Source organism: Bos taurus, chromosome 1, assembly GCF_002263795.3.
Source record: "Bos taurus isolate L1 Dominette 01449 registration number 42190680 breed Hereford chromosome 1, ARS-UCD2.0, whole genome shotgun sequence".
NCBI lineage: Eukaryota > Metazoa > Chordata > Mammalia > Artiodactyla > Bovidae > Bos > Bos taurus.
The window spans coordinates 41496364-41516399 of NC_037328.1; the positions used below are offsets into that span (position 1 = coordinate 41496364).

Sequence of the window (20036 nt, forward strand, 5' to 3'; positions counted from 1 at the left end):
AGGCACAATGCATTCAGAATACTGAAAGGGAAAAAAAAAAAAACAAAAACTTACAACCAAGATTACTCTACCTAGCAAAATTATTCAGAGTTGAAGGAGAGATAAAGTTTCCTGGACAAGCAGAAGTTACATGAGTTTGTCACCACTAAACCAGCCTGACAAGAAATATTAAAGAGACTTTTATATAAGTGGAAAACACCATAGCTAGAAGAAAATTATGAAAGAAAAAAATCACACTGATAAAGGCAAATATATAATAAAGGTAGTGGATCAAAAACTTACAAAGCTAGTTTAAGGATTAAAAGATAAAAGTAGTAAAATCATTTGTATCTAAAACAATAAGTAATACACAGAGAGATCTAAAACATGACATAAAAATCATAAAATGTGAGAGGGGAGTGAAGTAAAAATGTAGTGGTTTTAGAATGCACTTAAATGTAAATGACCAGCTTAAAATACACTATGTATACATAGTACCATAAAACCTCATGGCAACCAGAAACTAAAACCTATAATATACATACAAAAAATTATGAAACATATTAAAAACATAACACTAAAGAAAGTCACCAAATCACAATGGAAGTTTACAATAGAAGAAAGAAGGAATAGAGAAGAGCTACAAAAACAACCAGAAAACAATGAACAAAATGACAATAATTACATACCTATCAATAATTATTTTAAATGTGTATAGGCTGAATGCTATAGTCAAAAGACATAGGATGGCTAAATGGATTTAAAAAAATTTAAAAATTAAGATACCTGTATACCCTGCCTTACTGGAGACTCACTTCAGAGCTAAAGACACAACACAGACTTAAAGTGATGAAATGGAAAAGAAAGATATTCTATGCAAACAAAAATAAAAAGACAACTGGTATAGCCGTATTTACCCCCGACAGAATAGACTTTAAAACAAATACTGTACCAAGAAAAAAAGAGCATTACATAATAAAAGGATTAACCCACCAAGAGGATATAACGCTTATAAGTATCGGCACACCCACCATAGGATCACTAAATACATAAAACAAATATTAATGGATATAAATGGAGAAAGTGACAGTAATACAATAATAGTGGAGAACTTTTAACACCCCACTTACATCAGTGAATAGATCATCCAGACAGAAAATCAACGAAGAAACATTGGCCTTAAGTGACACATTAGCACCGATAGGCTAAGTAGCCACAGAAATTCCAACCCAAAACAAAAGACTACACTTTCTTTTCAAGTGCACGTGAGCCATTTTCCATGAAAAATTAACATGTTAAGCCACAAAAGAAATCTCAATAAATTTAAGAATATTGAAATCATATCAAGCATTTTTTTTCTAACCACAGTGCTATGAAACTAGAAATCAATTACAAGAAGAAAACTGAAATAAGCAAACATGTGGAAACTGAAACAGATGCTTCTAAACAACCAATGGGTCAATATAGAAATGAAATAGAAAACAAAATTTAAAAACAAAAAATGAAAGATTTATAAATTTGACTGTATAGAAATTTAAATTTTCTACATGGGAGAATCTGCCACAAGCGAAGTTCAAGGCAAAGACAAATGATGATATAGATTATAGACATAAAGAAACACAGATAGTGATATATACGGCATAAATAAAAAGGCTAAAAGCTACCTACAGGCTGAAAATGCTTTAAGAATCAGGAAAATAAACATTCATGCAACGAATGGCTGAAAATATTTTAAGAATCAGGAAAATAAATTCATGCAATAGATGGCATTGTGACTTGATACAAATTCATAGATGGAGGACAATTAGATGTTGCCTAAATATATACCTTAAACACACACATACACATATATATGCTTTATATACCTGTGACTTAGCAGATCCAGTTTTAGAAATTTATCCTAGAGGTATAATCACACACATTTGAAATACAGGATTACAAGATTATTCGACCAGCATTGTTTACAACAGAAAAGACTGAAAACAGTCTATAAATAATGTCAAATTATGACATACATAATGGGATACTATTTGGGAATAAATAAAAAGTGAGGATATTCTTGATGTTGAATTGGGAAAATATCCAAGAATTTTTAAATGAAAAAGTAAGTTATGAAAGAGTATGTAGAGTATGCTGCTATTTATTGTACTCCCTTGGTACAAAGGGAGCCAAAGAAAGACTCTTACATTTGTATGTGTTTGTATAAGTATGCGGAGGTACACATACACTTACATACACTCAAAACAAGAATACTGTTTGAAGAAGGGAAATAGTATAACCAACTACTGTCAGGTTCCTGTCCATATTTGTTGGTACTTACTGTTTGTTTTTAAGATCCCCCCAGTGTCTAGTGAGGACTTCCCTGATAGCTCAGTTGTTAAAGAATCCGCCTGCTATGTGGGATACCCGGTTTGATTCCTGGGTCAGGAAGATCCGCTGGAGAAGGGAGACACTACCAACTCCAGTATTCCTGGGCTTCCCTTGTGGCTCAACTGGTAAAGAACCCACCTGCAATGTGGGAGACCTGGTTCAATCCCTGGGTTTGGGAGATCCCCTGGAGAAGGGAAAGGCTACCCACTCCAGTATTCTGGCCTAGAGAATTCCAGCAACTGTATAGTCCATGTGGTCGCAAAGAGTCAGACACGACTGAGCGACTTTCAGTGTCTACTGAAATTACCTGAAGATTCTGTACCTGAGAGTTTTTTCTCCAATTCTTCCCTTTGGGCAAGCTAGGTGTGCCAGGGCACTAACACCCTGGGAGCAGCCTCCAGCAAGGATAAGTGGGAGTTAGAGGATGATAGCCCCAGATCCTTCCCCAGATGGTGGTCTCACTCTGAAATGTGTTCTGTACTAGTCTCTTAAGGATTTAGGTGGGGTCATGGCCAGTTAATCTCAGCAGCACACTCTTTTTTAACAGATCCTCTGCTGGCTTCCTTCTCTCTCCTATCTCGTTTTTCCATGTTCTGCCTGGTGCCCATTAGAATTCCTTCCAGTAACCACATGCTTGACCGTTCTTATCTAGTTGTGTGCCTCTTTGGGGACCAGCCTAAGGTACTGGATTACTGGGAAACAAGCAGGAGATAAAATTTCAACAGTATGCTCTCATTTTCTTTAATTTTGAATTGTGCATGTTGTCTCTTCAGTCATGTCTAACTGTATGAGACCCTATGGACTGTAGCCTGCCAAGCTCCTCTGTCCATGGCAAACCCACGTCTCATATCTCCTGCATTATCAGGTAGGTACTTTACCACTAGCACCAACTGGGAAGCCAAATTTTGAATCATAAGACTGTTCTAATAAAATTAGCTGAAAATATCAGATACTAGAAATTGAATGAGTTACACCTCTAGACCACTTAATATCATGAGCTCTAGGAACTAGTCTTTGTCTAGAGTTTGGGTGGCTGCCTGATGTTTCACCTACCAATTACATAAAAAGCCTTTTTGAAACTCTGCTATTTAAATAAATGAATCATCTTACCTACATTTGTCACTATCCAATTTTCCCTATCCTCAAGTTTTAGGGTCAGATTGACTGCTACCTCATTCATTTCCCTCACTTCATTTCATAATTAAATCTTAATGACAGTTGCCAGATGTGTCACATCACATTGGGCTACAAAATATTTTTTTTGAAAAGATCCTAGGGGCAGAGCTTATCCAGTTAACTCTTTCCCAGTATATTCCTAATTGTACATTTTATTTTACAAACATCTACTTATTTTAAGACCTGTGGTTTTCGTATGCCCTTTCTTCACTGTCAATTTGGATAATCTTTTCCTTGGCTACGCCCACTTTTCAAAATAATGAGGCCAATTTAAACTCCAGGATTTTCACAAGTCTCAGTCCATGAAATTCCATACAGTGGAGATGGAATCAGATGCCCTGTATTCAGATTTTAACATCACCACTGGTCATGAAAAACCAGTGTCTCCCCCTGTAAACTGTGGATAACTGAATGTGCCTTAGAGGGAATGATACAAATTAATTATTATGATACTGAGAATGGACTTTTTTTTAATATATGAGCTAAATATGTTAGATCTCTTTCAGGATATTTAAAAGTGAAAGTGTTAGTCTCTCAGTTGTGTCCAACTCTTTGCAACCTCATGGACTATAGGCTGTCAGGGTACTCTGTCCATGGGAATCTCCAGGCAAGAATACTGGAGTGGATTGTCATTCCCGTCTTCAGAGGATCTTCCCAAACCAGGGCTCAAACTCAGGTCTCCTGCATTGGCAGACAGATTCTTTACTGTCTGAGCCCAAAAATTTTCCAACACTTAGCTATCATGCAAGCTCTGACACATGCTGAAGTTTATATTTAGTGATGCCAGGAAATTCTAGTTTGTTTTATACAATTCCCTGCTTTTTATTTTTTATTTATAAGTGATATGTGTTCTTCAGTTCAGTTCAGTTCAGTCACTCAGTCATGTCCGAGTCTTTGTGATCTCATTAACCACAGCACGCCAGGCCTCCCTGTATATCACCAATTCCTGGGAATCTACCCAAACTCATGTCCATTGAGTCAGTGATGCCATCCAACCATCTCATCCTCTGTCGTCCTCTTCTCCTCCTGTCCTCAGTCTTTCCCAGCATCAGGGCCTTCTCATGAGGTGGTCAAAGTATTGGAGTTTCAGCTTCAGCATCAGTCCTTCCAATGAACACCCAGGACTGATCTCCTTAGGATGGACTGGTTTGATCTCCATGCAGTCCAAGGGACTCTCAAGAGTCTTCTCCAACACAACAGTTCAAAAGCATCAATTCTGCACTCAGCTTTGTTTAGAGTCCAACTCTCACATGCATACAACACTACTGGAAAAACCGTAGCCTTGACTAGACTGACCTTTGTTGATAAAATAATGTCTCTGCTTTTTAATATGCTGTTGAGATTGATCATAACTTTCCTTCCAAGGAGTAAGCGTCTTTTAATTTCATGGCTGCAATCACCATGTGCAGTGATTTTGGAGCCCAAAAAAATAACGTCTGACAGTTTCCACTGTTTCCCCATCTATTTGCCATGAAGTGACGGGACCAGATGCCATGATCTTAGTTTTCTGAATGTTGAACTTTAAGCCAACTTTTTCACTCTCTCCTTTCACTTTCATCAAGAGGCTCTTTAGTTCTTCTTCATTTCTGCCATAATGGTGGTATCATCTGCATATCTGAGGTTATTGACATTTCTCCTGGCAATCTTGATTCCAGCTTCTGCTTCGTCCAATCCACTGTTTCTCATTATGTACTCTGCATGTAAGTTAAATAAACAGGGTGACATATAAAGCCTTGACCTACTCCTTTTCCTATTTGGAACCAGTCTGTTGTTTCATGTCCAGTTCTAACTGTTGCTTCCAGAACTGCATATAGGTTTCTCAAGAGGCAGGTCAGGTGGTCTGGTATTCCCATCTCTTTTAGAATTTTCCACAGTTTATTGTGATCCACACTGTCAAAGGCTTTGGCAGAGTCAATAAAGCAGAAATAGATGTTTTTCTTGGAGAAGACAATGGCAACCCAATCTAGTACTCTTGCCTGGAAAATTCCATGGATGGAGGAGCCTGGTAGGCTGCAGTCCATTGGGTTGCTAAGAGTCGGCCATGACTGAGTGACTTAACTTTCACTTTTCACTTTCATGCATTGGAGAAGGAAATGGCAACCCATCCAGTGTTCTTGCCTAGAGAATCTCGGGGACAGGTGAGAATGGTGGGCTGCCATCTATGGGGTTGCACGGAGTCAGACACAACTGAAGCAACTTATCAGCAGCAGCAGTAGCATATGTTTTTCTGAAACTCTCTTGCTTTTTCAATGATCCAGTGGATGTTGGCAATTTGATCTCTGGTTCCTCTGCCTTTTCTAAATCCAGCTTGAACATCTGGAAGTTCACAGTTCACATAGTGCTTAAGCCTGGCTTGGAGAATTTTGACCATTACTTTGCTGCTGCTGCTAAGTCACTTCAGTCGTATCTGACTCTGTGTAACCCCATAGACGGCAGCCCACCAGGCTCATAGAGTGTGAGATGAGTGCAATTGTGCAGTAGTTTGAGCATTCTTTGGCATTGCCTTTCTTTGGGATTGGAATGAAAACTGACCTTTTCCAGTCCTGTGGCCACTGCTCAGTTTTCCAAATTTGCTGGCATATTGAGTCCAGCACTTTCACAGCAATATCTTTCAGGATTTGAAATATCTCAACTGGAATTCCATCACCTCCACTAGCTTTCTTTGTAGTGATGCTTCCTAAGGCCCACTTGACTTCACATTCCAGGATGTCTGGCTCTACATGAGTGATCACACCATCATGATTATCTGGGTTGTGAAGATGTTTTTTGTACAGTTCTTCTGTGTATTCTTGCCACCTCTTCTTAATATCTTCTTCTGTTAGGTCCATACAATTTCTGTCCTTTATCGAGCCCATCTTTGCATGAAATGTTCCCTTGGTATCTCTAATTCTCTTGAAGATATCTCTAGTCTTTCCCGTTCTATTGTTTTCCTCTATTTTTTTGCATTGATCACTGAGAAAGGCTTTCTTATCTCTCCTTGCTATTTTTTGAAACTCTGCATTCAAATGGGAATATCTTTCCTTTCCTCCTTTGCTTTTTGCTTCTCTTCTTTCCACAGCTATTTGTAAGGCCTCCTCAGACAGCCATTTTGCTTTTTTGCATTTCTTTTTCTTGGGTATGGTCGTGATCCCTGTCTCCTGTACAATGTCACAAACCTCTGTGCATAGTTGATCAGGCATTCTGTCTATCAGATCTAGTCCCTTAAGTCTATTTCTCACTTCCACTATATAATCATAAAGAATTTGATTTAAGTCATACCTAAATGGTCTAGTGGTTTTCCCTACTTTCTTCAATTTAAGTCTGAATTTGGTAATCAGGTGTTCATGATCTGAGCCACAATCATCTCCCAGTCTTGCTTTTGCAGACTTTATATAGCTTCTCTATTTTTTTCTGAAAAGCATATAATCAGTCTGGTTTCAGGGTTGGCCATCTGGTAATGTCCATGTGTAGAGTCTTCTCTTGTATTGTTGGAAGAGGGTGTTTGCTATGAACAGTGCATTCCTTTTCAAAACTCTATTAGCCTTTGCCCTGCTTCATTCTGTACCCCAAGGCCAAATTTGCCTGTTATTCCAGGTGTTTCTTGACTTCCTACTTTTGCATTCCAGTCCCCTATAATGCAAAGGACATCTTTTTTGGGTGTTAGTTCTAAAAGGTCTTGTAGGTCTTCATAGAACCATTCAACTTCAGCTTCTTCAGCATTACTGGTTGGGGCATAGACTTGGATTACCATAATATTGAATGGTTTGCCTTGGAAACGAACAGAGATCATTCTGTCAATTTGGAGATTGCATTCAAGTACTGCATTTCAGACTCTTGTTGACTATGATGGCTACTCCATTTTCTTCTAAGGGATTCCTACCCACAGTAGTAGATTTTATGTTCATCTGAGTAAAATTCACCCATTCCATTCCATTTTTAGTTTGCTGATTCCTAGAATGTCGACATTCACTCTTGCCATCTCCTGTTTGACCACTTCCAATTTGCCTTGATTCATGGACCTAACATTCCAGGTTCCTATGCAATATTGCTCTTTACAGCATCAGACCTTCCTTCTAACAGCAATAACATCCACAGCTGGATGTTGTTTTGCTTTGGTTCCATCCCTTCATTCTTTCTGGAGTTATTTCTCCACTGATCTTCAGTAGCATATTGGGCACCTGCCGACCTGGGAAGTTCATCTTTCAGTATCCTATCTTTTCGCCTTTTCATACTGTTCATGGGGTTCTCAAGGCAAGAAGACTGAAGTGGTTTGCCATTCCCTTCTCCAGTGGACCACAGTCTGTCAGACCTCTCCACCATGACCCATCTGTCTTGGGTGGCCCCACACATCATGGCTTAGTTTCATTGAGTTAGACAAGGCTGTAGTCCATGTGATCTGATTGACTCATTTTCTGTGATTGTGGTTTCAGCCTGCCTGCCATCTGATGCCCTTTCTTAGCACCAACCATCTTACATGGGTTTCTCTTACCTTGGACCTGAGGTATCTCTTTTGCTCCAGCAAAGCGCAGCTACTGCTCCTGACCTTGGACGTGGGGAATCTCCTTTTGTCCGCTCCTCCTGCGCCATGCAGCCACTGCTCCTGTGCCAGCTATGTGTTCTTAGAATAACATTTATGGTACTTTTTCTGTCAGTAAAAATCGATAACCATACCTTCCATATTTTTAGCCTTTTGAAAGTATATTCTCTGTGTCCTTCTATTAAAAAAATGTATATTTGGTGTTAAAAGGCATGTTTGAATTTTAAATCTATGAAAGTAATATTTTTAAAGTATCAAATATTGGACCCAGGAGGATTTTTGTTCAGTTGTTTTGTTGTTTTCTTAACTCCCCATGCTTTCTAGACTAGTCTAATGCCTCTATTTTGCTACTATAGCATGAGAAATATAGCTTATTTCTGAAAAGCACCAAGTAAATAGACTTGAATATTGTCACTGGGTTATGTGAATCCATCTCATCTGGGGTCCTATGATATGCTTTGAATCCAGACATTATGACTGGTATGAGAGAAAAATCATATAATATTTTTAGTTTAGGAAGTCTTTTTGTATAATTCTGAAATTCTCAAAGCTCTGAAAACCCACTCTGTTCCTAATTTCACAGTCTTAGTCTTCTTCCAAATCAATTGAATCCTGTCTTAATTCATCTATACTTTACCAGTATTACAACTAATGGCATAAATTTGATTTGTACTAAGTATTGATATAAAAACAATTGTTCCATTAACTTCATAGGATTTATTATATATGCAAAGCACAATGACAAAATATATGTTAACAGTCCTTTAAAAAAATTCCTCTGTCAGGACCAGATATTGCCTTCAACTTTGACTGTCTGATGTGCTTGCTCATACATTTCCTTTAGGTTCATTTGCCATTACCTGTTAGTGAATAATCTTATCCTGGTAGTATCACTCCCTCTTTCTCTGAAGGAAAAATATTTACTTTCCCCAAATAAAAACCAACACAGCCTAGATCTTTCTTATGGTAAGCTTTATGGACTGAACTGCTGCTACTGCTGCTGCTGCTAAGTCGCTTCAGTCATATCCAACTCTGTGCGACCCCATAGATGGCAGCCCACCAGGCTCCACCGTCCCTGGGATTCTCCAGGCAAGAACACTGGAGTGGGTTTCCATTTCCTTCTCCAGTGCAGGAAAGTGAAAAGTGAAAGTGACATTGCTCAGTCGTGTCCGACTCCTCGAGATCCCATGGATAGACTGAACTATGTCCTCCCAAAACTCATAGATTGAATCCCTAACCTGTGAATAAGTCTTTATTTGGAGATAGAACCTTTAAGGAAGTAATGAAGGTTAAATAATGTCATAATGTGGGGCCCTAATAAGATGCTAAAGGAAGAGACAGCAGGTGTGAGTGTGCAGAAACAAAAGGCCATGTGAGTACACAGTAAGAAGGTGGCTATCTTGTAAACAAAGAGAGTGACATCAGAAGAAACTAACCCTGGCAGCACCTTAACTTTGGATTTCAAAACTCCAAGACTGTGAAAAAATGGATGTTTGTTGTTTAAGCCACCACTATGTGGTGTTTTGTTATGGTAGCCCCAACTGATCAAATAGAACTTATATACATACCTTCTACATTTGTGGTAAATTCCAGTCTCGATTTTTAATCAGAGTAACTAATCCCCAAGGACATGCATATCTTTGGCTTAATATTTCTGGACAAAATATACAGAAAATGCAAGTCTAACAATTTTAAAATATTATTATTTCTATTAAATGTCATATATTAATATTTTCCTTGTAAATATTTGTTGGCTAAGTTGACATCAGTAGCAATCATAAATTTTAAATGTATTCTCAATAATATTGTACTTAAGTATAGAACTAAATATTTGGAGTACATTTAAAAGTTACCCACTTAGTTGTCTCTTAATTTTGAAAGACAGAATATATTGTTTCTGAGAAAATTCTCACATAGAGCAAGTCCACCATTTTTTAAAACATTCATTGAAACCAACCTATAATGAAAGCTATACATATAGACATGAAGATTTATATGTTGATTATTTCCCACTTCAAATTAGGAGAAATAATAGTTAATCCTATGAAAAAATATGATAGCATTATAATTTATTTGGTTCATTCATTTGTGTATTCAACTAACCTTAATTGAATATTTACTCTATGACAAGAATCATGGGAGCTCAGCAGAAAATACAGCAAAATCTCTGCAATCAAGGAACTTAAATTTTACTGAGAACAGCAGAAAATGAATTACTTTTTCAATGAAATCAGTTAATTCATTGATAATAAATAAATAAATGCAGAAATGGTCATTTTTTTCTGGACCAAGATGGTAGCCTAACTACCCTCACAAAGTTTCTGATGCTGTAATCTAAAGCACCAGACTCAGAGTGCTGAGTACTAATCTGAGTACTAATCTTGGGTTTACCATTACTAGCTGGGAAGTCTAATACTTTCCAGCTTGTCTCAAAGAGTCATTGTCAAGAATGAGTGAAATTTAAAAAGTGCTTTGAAAACTTCTAAGCACCATACAGGGTGTGCATCTGTTGAGGGAGAGTATCTAAAAACCAATCTCTCTGTGGCTCTTTTGGGAAATTCTACAAATTAATCTCAGTCCGTCTATCTTTGTCAGTCTCTAAACCCAAATGGGGAGAAGGAAATGGCAACCTACTCCAATATTCTTGCCTGGAAAATCCTGTGGACAGTGGAGCCTGAAGGGCTGCTGTCCATAGGGTCGTGCAGAGTTGGACACAACTGAAGCGACTTAGCATGCATGAATGCACTGGAGAAGGAAATGGCAACCCACTCCAATATTCTTGCCTGGAGAATCCCAGGGACAGAGCAGCCTGGTGGGCTGCCATCTGTGGGGTCGCACAGAGTCGGACATGACTGAAGCGATGCAGCAGCAGCAAACCCAAATGTTTAGCTAAACAGGGTAATCTCTATCTTTCGTAGACCTCGGTGTATCCAAAATACGACTCACTATTTAGGCTTTTCTTGCATCAACATTTTTTCTACTTGTACCCCTTTTCTTTGTTGCTTTCATTCAGCACTAAACATCAGAGTCAGAAATTTGAAATCTATCTTTAATTCCTTACAGTTATTCTTGCTGCAAACAACTTATCAGTCTCCATCTGTTAATAATTTTGAGGTTCGTGTTCTTCAGAGTTCGTGTTCCTGCCATGTCTCTTTCTAAAGTCATTCATTACCTTAGTTCAGTTCTCATCAATACAGTTATAATAATCAACTATTATAATCTTTTTTCTCCAGTCTTGTTCTCCTCAAACTTTTCCTTACCAAAGCTGCCAAAGTGAAATTCTACATCTTGAATTATATTCTTTAATATCTTTCAGTAGAAACTCACCACCTATTAAAAAAAAAAAAAGTTAGGGTATCTGCCATATCAAGCATGGTATTCTGAATCCATTGCTTTTCTATATCTCTAGTCAAATCCTACTGCACTTCCGTCCCATGTACTTTACAAACAAGTAACACAGAGTAAATGTCAAGTTGCTTCAAACTCTATTCTGTTGCTATTTTACATATCTATTCTTTTTGCCCCAAATCTCTTCCACTGTCTTATCACCTTATTAACTTTTATTTATCACTCAAAACTCAAGCTTCACTTCTGGGGTATGTTCACTGATCTACATGGAAAGATAAACTCTCTCTGTATGCACCGTGATGTATTATGTATAAAACTCTGCTATAGAACCTTATATCATTATTTTATAATTCTTAGCTTGAACGTCTAACTCAATACAATATCAATGATGTATAGCAAAAATGGCTCATCATGTACAGTCAGGGAATTATTCTTAATTTAAAGTAAACCAGGAAACATAGTATTTTGAGAACTTCAGACCCATGAGGACAGAGAGAACTTTCTTCAGTGAAACAGAAATTGACTTTGTGATTTACTGCTAAATACGAAACATAAGAGACACATAAGATCTTCCCTGGGTCAGGAAGATCCCCTAGAGGAGGGCATGGCAGCCCACTCCAGTATTCTTGCCTGGAGAATCCCATACGCAGAGGATCCTGGTGTGCTATAGTCCATGAGGTCGCAAAGAGTCAGACACAACTAGAGTGACTTAGCATGCATGCATATGAGCTTGCATCAGTATACAAGATCATATCTCTCACTTTTCTTTGGAAGTCTTGTTATTTTGTATGGGAAAATTAAAAATAAAATTGCCATGTAATAACAAAGGTCATAGGGTCCCTTAATGGCTGATTTGTAACTTATTTGAATTTTATTTTGTATGTAGTTTATGAACATTAAGTTTATAAAGTATAAGGGAAGCTACATAAAAACTGAGTTAATAATGTGTTATAAAAATACTTTTTAATATACTTATTATGAAAACTCAGTTTGACTATTTTATGTAGTATAGACACAACACTGAAATAATTTATTTTCACCTAACACTATTACAATTTATTATAATTAAATAATGATTGAACAATTAAATTTCAGGCAATTTAGTAAAATTACTTTTTCCTTGTCCATAAAAATTTGGGCAAGGCACTGTTTATTGGAGTAGGAAATGGCAACCTATTCCAGTATTCTTGCCTGGAAAATTACACTGATGGAGGAGACAAGCAGGCTACAGTCCAAGTCCATGGGGTCACAAAGAGTTGGACAGAACTGAGTGACTGAGCATGCACTCACTGTCAGTTTCTCAATCTGTATGATTGGTACAATCTTGCACAAGAAATTTTTCAAAGATTCCAATGTATTAATAGTCATTAAAGTAAATCAGTACCTTCAAAAACTAAATGCAAAGGATTTAGTAATAAGTATTAGTGCATTGGAGAAGGAAATGGCAACCCACTCCAGTGTTCTTGCCTGGAGAATCCCAGGGACAAGGGAGCCTGGTGGGCTGCTGTCTATGGGGTCGCACAGAGTCGGACACGACTGAAGTGACTTAGCAGCAGCATTAAATGTTTACATCTAAAGAAGAAAGAGCAAAATCTTTGAAAGTTGCTTATTATATTCAGAAAGTATTTTTATGACAGAAATCAAATATCTAAGCTAACCATACACTAAAAACAGGTACTGGATTAAAGATTGCTGTTTTGTTGGAAACATATTTAAGTCCTTCTTAAGTTTTCAGTTGTCTTTTTTGTTTCTTTATTCCCAGAACAACTCCGCTAATTAGATGATACATTTCAGTATACTTTCAATAATACTTTGTGTAAGTACTCAGGAAAGGGTATAATCAACATTTAACAGAATGAAACCCTTAGGGTAAATTCTAGTAAAATCTGTGAACAAAGAAAATACTTCTAGTAATCACCTCTGTAGGAGAAGGCAATGGCACCCCACTCTAGTACTCTTGCCTGGAAAATCCCATGGATGGAGGAGCCTGGTAGGCTGCAGTCCATGGGGTCGCCACGAATTGGATACCCCTGAGTGACTTCACTTTCACTTTTCACTTTGAAGCGTTGGAGACGGAAATGGCAACCCACTCCAGTGTTCTTGCCTGGAGAATCCCAGGGACGGAGCAGCCTCGTAGGCTGCCAACTATGGGGTCGCACAGAGTCGGACACGACTAAAGTGACTTAGCAGCAGCAATCACCTCTGTAATTTAAAAAGAAAACCAGAAAATGAACAGATGATCATTTTTAAAAAGTCATAGGTTTACCTCTTTATAGTAACCACCGTAAGTCATTTGAACTATCAGATAACTTCACATTATCCTTTTGAAAACCATCATGTATTCTAAAACACTAGTAATAAATCTACAGAAAACAAACAAGATCATGTAATTTTTCTGGTCAAAGGCCTTCAGTGACTCTTTCATTTAGGAGAAAGCCAAACTTCCTAATCCTTATTCCACTGCCCTCTGAAGACTATAAAATCTATCCTTCCTTACCTTTTCAATACTGTATCCTATTCCTTAGAAGTGTTCATGATGCAGATATCACAAGACCCAACTCAAAGTAATTTATTCAGTTAATACTTTCCCACAGTGGGTTTTCTAGCAGGCATGAATGTCATGAAAGCTGTTAATAAATGGAGGTAACTTGAAAAGGAAAAGCCTTTTCGATCTGAAAAAGCAAGCCACAGCTGACCACCTGATATCAAATGTGGTGAAATTTATAATAGAGCAATTGAAAAGTTTAAAAAAGAAGATGCTAAGATGAAAATGAGCTTCATGAAATATACCTGAGTTTTGGATAATGTGAAGGCTCAACATGAACATGGTTGATTTCTTCCTGTGAATATTTGAGAGTAGCATGAACAATCTGGTGATCACTGTTACCCTCAAAATTGCTTCTCAATTAAAAATAGGAGTCTGATCATACTGCCTTGGTTGTTACTACCAGTATTGGTAAATTTGAAGTCAGTATCTCAAAAAAAAAAAAAAGCAAGTATAGTGTTGGCATTCTTTTCTAGCTTAAATTTAGTATGTTCGCAACTAATACTAGTGCCTCTACAGATATATTTGTATTCTCTCCCAACTAGATTAGTTACTGTTAGCTGCTCAGTCGTGCCCAACTCTTTGAGACCCCATGGACTACAGCCCACTAGGTTCCTCTATCCATGGGATTTTCCAGGCAAGGATACTCAAGTGGGTTGCCATTTCCTTCTCCAGGGGACCTTTCCAACCCAGGGATCCAACCCGGGTCTCCTCTACTGAAGGCAGATTCTTTACTGACTGAGCTACCATGGAAAACTTGTTATATATGTTTGATCCTCCAAATTGCCCATGAAGTGTTTTAAACATAAAGATAATTGCATAAATATTGATTCTTTGTTTCTCCTTGAAATAGGCAAAACAGTGACTCTGTAAATCTCTTAGATTCATGTGTACAATCCCATGGCCATTACACATACTCATCTTCCATGTGTAGCTAACTCTGATGTTTTTCACGTGAAGTGTCTGTTTTCATGCACACACATACACAGAGAGTATGTGTCTGACTAAACTTGAATGTCTGGGGAAGCTGTTGTTGGCTTGTATTGACTTTTTTTGTTCTTGATTATGAGTCAGTTTTTCCTGTTTTCCTTATCTTATTTTGAGGGTTTCCTTGGTGGAAACCCTCTTCCTTTCTTTATTGTCTGCAAATTAAATGTATGCAAAAGATTATGTTTCAAATTTATTGCTCTTGAATGGACCCTTTTCTCTGCCTAGCATCAACTAAGAGCAACTAACTCATTATTATTTTAAATGTTAAACTAGATAGGGACTGTTTTGTATTTTTAATTAACTTCATCCCATCTATGACTTCATAAGTTTTAAAGGGAACTAGATATGCCAGCAAATTTGGAAGAATCAGCAGTGGCCACAGGACTGGAAAAGGTCAGTTTTCATTCCAATTCCAAAGACAGGCAATGCCAAAGAATACTCAAACTACCGCACAATTGCACTCATCTCACACACTAGAAAATAATGATCAAAATTCTCCAAGCCAGACTTCAATAGTACGTGAACTGTGAACTTCCAGATGTTCAAGCTGGATTTAGAAAAGACAAAGGAACCAGAGATCAAATTGCCAACATCCACTGGATCATTGAAAAAACGAGAGAGTTCCAGAAAAATATCTGCTTCTGCTTTATTGACTATGCCAAAGCCTTTGACTGTGTGGATCACAACAAACTGTGGAAAAGTCTCAAAGAGATGGGAATACCAGACCACCTGACCTGCCTCTTGAGAAATCTGTATGCAGGTCAATAAGCAACAGTTAGAACTGTACATGGAACAACAGACTGGTTCCAAATTGTGAAAGGAGTACATCAAGGTTGTATATTGTCACCCTGTTTATCTAACTTATATGTAGAGTACATCATGAGGAATGCTGAAATGGATGAAGCATAAGCTTGAAGCAAGATTGCTGGGAGAAATGTCAATAACCTCAAATATGCAGATGACTCCACCCTTATGGCAGAAAGTAAAGAACAACTAAAGAGCCTCTTGATGAAAGTGAAAGAGGAAAGTGCAAATGTTGGCTTAAAACTCAATAGTTTTCCATTAAGAAAACTAAGATCATGGCATCTTGCCCCATCACTTCATGGCAGATAGATGGGGAAACAGTGGAAACAGTGGCAGGCTTTATTATTTTGGGCTCCAAAATCACTGCAGATGGTGACTGCAGCCATGAAACTAAGACACTTGCTCCTTGGAAGATACATTAAGACCAATCTAGACAGCTTATTAAAAAGCAGAGACATTACTTTGCCAACAAAGGTCTGTCTAGTCAAGGCTATGGTTTTTCCAGTGGTCATGTATGGATGTGAGAGTTGGACTATAAAGAAAGATGAGTGCCAAAGAATTGATGTTTTTGAACTGTGGTGTTGGAGAAGACTCTTGAGAGTCCCTTGGACTGTGAAGATCCAACCAGTCCATCCTAAGGGAAATCAGTCCTGAATATTTATTGGAAGGACTGATGTTGAAGCTGAAACTCCAATATTTTGCCCCCTATGTGAGGAACTGACTCATTGGAAAAGACCCTGATGCTGGGGAAGACTGAGAGTGGGAGGAGAAAGGGAAGACAGAGGATGAGATGGTTGGATGGCATTACTAACTCAATGGACATGAGTTTGAGTATGCTCTGGCAGTTGGTGATGGACAGGGAAACCTGACGTGTTGCTGTCCATGGGAATCCCAAAGAGTCAAACACGACTGAGCCACTGAACTGAAGTGAACTGAGATCCCTAGGAGGGATCTAGTACTCCTTTGGCATGTGAGGACTGCAAGACTAGGAAACTTCTCTTTGTTTTCCAGTTCTGTTCTCAGCTTTTTGTATTGCTACTTACTCAACAAAAAGTTCCATAATAAAACTGAGAGAACAGAAAGGTCTAGCTTGGTTTATGGTGTGCTGTGCTTAGTTGCTCAGTCATGTCCAACTGTTTGTGACCCCATGAACTGTACCCCGCCAAGCTACTCTGTCCACAGGAATACTCCAGGCAATAATACTCAAGTGGGTTGCCATGCCCTCCTCCAAGCGATCTTCCAATCCAGGCATCGAACCCAGGTATCCTGCATTGCAGGCGGATTCTTTACCAGCTGAGCTACCAGGGAAGCCCAGCTTGGTTTATAGGCTCTCCCAAATTCTAATGTAAGATTTGCCAGCTCATATGTGGCTATTAAAAGTTTACTCCACTGGGAAATAAGAGTTTCTCCATTGCTTAGAAAAGTTTGTCTCTTGGTGAAAAATTTGTTTCTCCACCAATCATGCAATCTAGCTAAGTTACCCTGGGGATGGAAATGGCCATGGGTTACTACTCACCTTGAAAGGTCTTATTTACTTAAGAAATTTCTTTATTTGTACTGTTTATACAGTGCCAGACTTTAGGGACCTTAAATATCCATTCAAAATATTATTTCATCTTCTGTTTTCTCACTGGGAGAGTGATGGTCTTTTATGACTTTCTATGTGTAACTAGTAGGAATTGCCAGGTCAGTGGTTAAAAATTCACCTACCAATGCAGGGGCCTCAGGAGACACAGGTTCCTCCCTTGGGTTGAGCAGATCCCCTGGAGAATGAAACGGCATCTCACTCCACTATTCTTGATAGGATAATCCCATGGACAGAGGAGCCTTACAGGCTACAATCTATGGGGTCACAAAGAGTTGGACATGACTGAGCACACAGGCATATGTAACCAACCAGTAGTGGAAGATCTTTAATGTGCTTTCAAACACAAGATTTGATATGCTCAGAGTGGCATTTTTTCTCTTTATTTTCAAAACATTTTGTACTTTGCATGAATGCTTCTTCTTATTTTCTAAATTATTATTTACACTATGATTTCAAGTCCTTCTATTTCAGTCCTACAGTAGCCCATTCTGAATATCTAGGTTAATGTAATGCCCTGCTGATAATTTTCCTCTCCTGATGATTGGTATAGTTTATTTAAGAATTTTTTACATTTTCCATATGCAAATAGAAATAAAGGAGTATCTAAAATTTTATGTGTACAAAGTTTAATAAGTATCTTTCTTTGCACTTTTAATATTCATCTTTATAATATTCAAATATACTGTATATTATTATATAATTGAGGCTGGCAATTTAATGTATGTTTGTGTATTATAATATTCCTTTTAAATATCCATTAAGATTTTTCCTCTTCTCCTTAGTCACATAAACAGCAAAAAGACAATGAAAATGTAATGACTGGTCTTATTCCTCAGAACTTTTTCTTCTTGTATGCATAGAATTTTTCAATGTTGGAAGTCAGTAATTCCAAAGAACAATTAAATAGTGGATCTTGACTCACAAGAGTGATGAAAAAAAAAAGTGTGAAAGTCATTCAGTCGTGTCCAACTCTTTGTGACCCCATGGTATATACAGTCCATGGAATTCTCCAGGCCAGAATACTGGAGTGGGTAGCCGTTCCCTTCTCCAGGGGATCTTCCCAACCTCGGGATCAACCTCAGGTCTCCAGAATTGCAGGCAGATTCTTTACCAGCTGAGCTACAAGGGAAGCCCAAGAGTACTGGAGTGGGTCGCCTATCTCTTCCCCAGCAGATCTTCCTGACCCAGGAATCAAACTAGGGTCTCCTGCATTGCAGGCGGATTCTTTACCAGCGAAGCTATCAGAGAATCCCTTAAAAATAACTAAGGAGTCAGTCTTGCTAGAATACTAGAATGGGTAGCCTTTCCCTTCTCCAGGGGATCTTCCCAACCCAGGGACTGAACCCAGGTCTCCCGAATTATCGGTGGATTCTTTACCAGCTGAGCCACAAGGTGGTTTTTGTTTTCCAATATTGGATCTTAATTTCATGCTAAGTTGTACTTCTTGATTCAGTATGAGTGAGTGAGTGAGTGAAGTCACTCAGTCGTGTCCGACTCTTTGCGACCCTGTGGACTTTAGCCCCCCAGGCTCCTCTGTCCATGGGATTTTCCAGGCAAGAATACTGGCGTGGGTTGCCATCTCCTTCTCCAGGGGATCTTCCCGACCCAGGGATGGAACCCAGGTATCCGGCATTGCAGGTAGATGCTTTACTGTCTGAACTGAAGGGTTTAGAGGCTGTCAAATGGACACGACCTATAAAGGCAATTTTTATGGTTTTACATAGAAATGACCTCTAATGGAAGAGAACACAAATGGGAACTATTTGAGATACATTTCTATGTAAAATGTAGTTAGCACATAATTCAGCATTTTAAATGAGCACTCTGCAACCGAGACCAAATATCAATCATCTCTTAAGGTTTTCTACTATGTACCAACATCAAATCTACATAGGAACAAAGGTTACTCCTGCTTTTCTCTTCTATATCAAATGTCCTGAAGCCTTTGTGTCTCTCTGGACCAAGGCCGAGTTTCTGAAGGCACATTCCAGTATACAAAAGCTAGATAATGGAGACCACCTAATTGAAAGCGTATACTCAAAACCTGCATACTAGATCAAAAGCTCATACATGAGACAAAGATAAGTTATTTTTTAGGCAAAATAATTTATTGAGGCAAAAAAATAAGTTTATTTTTTAATAAGGAAGAGAACAGTAAATTCTAAAGTGTGAAAAGTTGGAGGGAAGAAAGAAATTGAGTGGAAGAAATTAAGTAAATGTTAAGTAAGCGTTAAGAGTGAGAGGGGAAACAGAAGTTAACTGAGAAGATGGTCAAAACTAGGTGGTGAAAAGTTGATGCGACCTGTTTGGAACCCTAAACCAAACTTACTGGCATGCACTGGTGACCAATATCACATACACAAAAAATATACTTCACGTCTTTATTGCTAGCTGCTGCTTAGAAGAGTTGTTTCACTGTTGCTCAAAGAAAATTCTTCCAATGTGTCCAAAGCATCTTATAATGGCTGAAATAATTACTTTGAAAATCAGAGTACTTGTGACTTCTGGTTGTATACCTTCCATGGTAAAAATAGATAAACCAGTGTGGTTCAAATTGATTGTGTTTTTTGAAGGAGGAAAAAGCTCTCTTTGTAGGAGATTGCACAGACACAGGATTAACTACAATTCTAATGATCTTTCATAGATATTGTGTATGAAACTGTAGACTCAGATATTTAAAAAAAATAATAATATAAGTGTCATCTAAACAGTTGATACCA

At 38.1% G+C, this 20036-nt stretch overlaps 1 protein-coding gene across 12 annotated transcripts in view; it reads left to right on the forward strand.

Annotated features, from left to right (window-relative positions):
• The window catches only part of EPHA6 (EPH receptor A6), a 1033311-nt gene that overhangs the window by 522105 nt on the left and 491170 nt on the right, over window positions 1-20036 (forward strand). The window lies entirely within an intron of this gene.